Here is a 3,876-nt window from a genome sequence, read left to right as displayed (position 1 = left end):
ATGAGACTAGCCCTCGACGGAAGTAGATTCGAGAAGAAACCGGTGATGCTACAGATGATCCAGACTGTAGGTCAATTTGGAGGAAGGCGTGGCGAGGATCCACATGCCCACCTCCGAAGTTTTATTGAAATCTGCAATACTTTTGTGTTCCCGAACATCTCTGCTGAAGAAGTTCAACTAACATTGTTCCCATTTTCTCTCTGTGATAAGGCTACGAAATGGACATATTCACTCAAACCAAAAGAGATCACTTCTTTTGAGCAGGTAGTTGAGAAATTTATGAAGAAGTATTTTCCACCTACCGAGAATGCAAGACGAAGGAAACTTATCACAAATTTCGAACAAGACATGGACGAATCGCTCAGCGATGCTTGGGCGAGATTTAAAAGTTTGGTCCAGGATTGTCCAGATAATGGGTTACCAGACTGCCTTCAAATGAAGATTTTCTATCATGGTTTGAATCCCGCTTCGCAGACTATTGCCAATGCGGCAACCACTGGTGGTCTGCTTGAAAAAACTTATGATGAGGCAAAGAATATTCTGGATTGCATCTCTAAAAACCACGAAGACTGGAGAGAGAGTGACAGAGATTGAGACTTAAAGATTCTGATACAAACAATGGTGCTATTACTTCATTACAAAACCAAATGACTGCAATGATGAATTTGACCCAAGGAATGGCGATCAGCAGCCCAACACCGCAAGGTGTGCGACTTGCGGTGATGGGCATGCGATGGAAGATTGCCTGCAAAATCTACAATCTGTATACTTTGTAAAGAATAATCCCTTTTCAAACACCTATAACCCCGGGTGGAGAAACCACCCCAATTTTGCTTGGAAGAATCAACAACCAAATTTTGAACCTGTGGCACAAAAAGAAGGGCCACCAGGATTCTTCCAACGCAACAACGGTCAACCGAGCAGTGAAGCAAGTAGCTCACAACAACCACCACAATCCTCTTCTTTGGAGAGCCTATTAAAGCAATATATTGAGAAAAACGAGACAGTGCTTCAAAGTCAGGCCACATCCATCTGCAACTTGAATTACAAATGGGCCAGATTGCAAGTGAGCTGAAAATTTGACCATAAGGGGCGCTGCCAAGTTCAACCGAACTTCCATGAAACCTGGGGTGATCAGGTAAGAAGCAATGTTAGATTGTGACATTGCGCAGTAGGAAGACTGTGGAGGGAGAAAAGAAGGAGCATAGTAGAACAACTTCCATTGCAACTGAACCTAAGAATGCGGTAACGCAAGAAAAAGAAAGGGAAAATGAAGCAGTAGAACATGAGGTTGCATCGACCTTGAAGCCAAATGAAATGGGAACTGTGAAAGTTCAATTACCACCCTTCCCACAAAGACTAAGGAAGAAGAAAAACGAAGAGGTATAGTACCAACGTTTCTTATCTATGTTCAAATAATTACATGTTAACATTCCTTTCACGTTTCTGAAGGATGTGGTAACTAAGAAGAGGGGCGCTGGAAAATTGCCACGGTGACGTTAACGCAAAGCTCAAAATCCATTATCCCACCGAAGATGAGTGATCCTAGGAGCTTTACCATTCCTTACTCCATAGGAGGACTCTACATTGGGCAAGCCCTATGTGAATTGGGAGCCAACATAAATTTGATGTTGCTCTCAATTTTTAGACAATTAAATGTGGGGCAACTTGTGCCCACATCAGTGACTCTCCAATTGGCCAACAGATCTTTGGTCTATCCAGATGGAAAGGTGAAGGATGTGCTAATAACAATTGACAAATTTATTCTACCGGCTGACTTTATCATTTTAGACTATGAGGCCGATAAAGATGTGCCCGTCATTTTGGGGCGACATTTTCTATCAACGAATCGTTCTCAAATTGATATGCGCAAGAGGGAAATCACTCTGAGTATCAACGGACAGAAGCTCAAATTTATAATTTGTGCCATGCAGTTTCCGGATGAAGAAGACCTATAAGATTCTGATGATGACCTGAATTTGATTGAAGAAGAAAAGTCTGATAAAGAGTATGAAGAAGAGGATGCCAGCGCATCTGTTGCTGCCTACAATGCGATCGTAGAAAAAATAAACAAGGAAGAAGAAATGATCGCAAGGCAAGAAGTAGAGCCAACAGAAGAAAGAAAAACAACGCAACCTTCCCTGGTGGAGCCACCAAACTCGAATTGAAGACCCTACCAACCCATTTAAAGTATGCATTTTTGGGGCAGAATGAGAAGCTGCCAATGATAATTTCCTTTGCACTCAACGAAGATCAGACGAATGCGTTGATGAGCATTCTCAAGAAACATGTGCGAGCAATTGGTTGGACGCTCGCTGACATCAAAGGAATTAGCCCCGCGTACTGCATGCACCACATTCGTATTGATCACGACCACAAAGAAACAATTGAAGGAGGTCGTAAAAAAGGAGATTATCAAATGGCTAGATGCGGACATTATCTACCCCATAGTAGATAGCACATAGGTTAGCCCCGTGCAATGTGTGCCGAAGAAGGGCAAAATGACGGTAGTCCCAAATGAGAACAACAAACTAATACCATAAAGGACCATCACTAGATGGCGCATATGCATGGACTACTGCAAGTTGAATGCGGCCACAAAGAAAGATCATTTTCCTCTGCCATTCATCGATCAAATGCTAGACAGATTAACAGGGAATAATTTTTACTGCTTCTTGGATGGGTATGCCGGATACAATCAAATCACGATACCTCCGAAGATCAAGACAAGACCATATTCACCTGCCCATATGGGACATTTACTTTTCGCCGCATGCCATTTAGCCTCTGCAATGCGCCAAGCACATTCCAAAGGTGCATGATTGCGATCTTTTCAGATTATCTCGAGGATTTCGTGGAAATGTTTATGGATGACTTCTTCATTTATGGGAACACTTATGAAATCTGCCTAGCCAACCTAGAGAAGATTCTGAAGAGGTGTGAAGAGACGAATTTGGTGCTCAACTGTGAAAAATGTCATTTCATGGTCAAGGAGGGTATAGTGTTGGGACATAAGGTCTCCCGGGATGGGTTAGAGGTGGACAAAGCAAAGATTGAAGCAAATGAAAAGCTTCCACTTCCAACCAACGTGAAGGCTCTGCGAAGCTTCTTGGGGCATGCTGGATTCTATAGACGATTTTGCAAGGACTTTTCTAAGATAGCACGACCACTAAGTGCGTTGCTAGAGGCTCACAGAAAATTTAAGTTTGACAACAACCACCTCAATGCATTAAGAGTTTTAAAAGATGCGCTGATTATCGCATCCGTACTGATTGTGCTAGACTAGACATTGCCATTTGAAATCATGTGCGACGCAAGCGGGTATGCGTTGGGGGCAGCTTTAGAGCAAAAGAGGAAAACAATTTTGCATCCCATCGCATATACGAGTAAGACACTAAACCCTGCTCAAATAAATTATACCACCACAGAGAAAGAACTCCTGGCTGTGATTTTTGCGTTGGACAAATTTCGGGCATATCTATCGGGAACCAAGGTACTCATCCACACTGATCATTCGACAATCAAGTACTTAATGACGAAGAAGGACGAAAAGCCGAGGTTGATCAGATGGGTTCTTCTCCTTCAAGAGTTTGATATCGAAATAATTGACCAAAAGGGGACAGGGAATCAAGTTGCGGATCACTTGTCGAGACTAGAAAATCCCGAGGTTGACTACAACGAGTTTGAGGTGAGTGTCGTATTCCCAGATGAGCAGCTAATCCACATAGAATAATTTCCCTGGTATGCGGACATCATTAATTATCTGGTTTGCGAGCAATTCCCTGAAGATTACACCTATCACCAACAGAAGAAGATCAAGCACGAATGCAAACATTATTATTGGGATGAGCCAAATCTGTATAGGAGAGATGCAGA

This window comes from Benincasa hispida, chromosome 2 (assembly GCF_027475165.1).
Source record: "Benincasa hispida cultivar pf3 chromosome 2, pf3_genome.v1.1, whole genome shotgun sequence".
Lineage (NCBI taxonomy): Eukaryota > Viridiplantae > Streptophyta > Magnoliopsida > Cucurbitales > Cucurbitaceae > Benincasa > Benincasa hispida.
Note: the sequence above shows the minus strand (reverse complement) of the source record.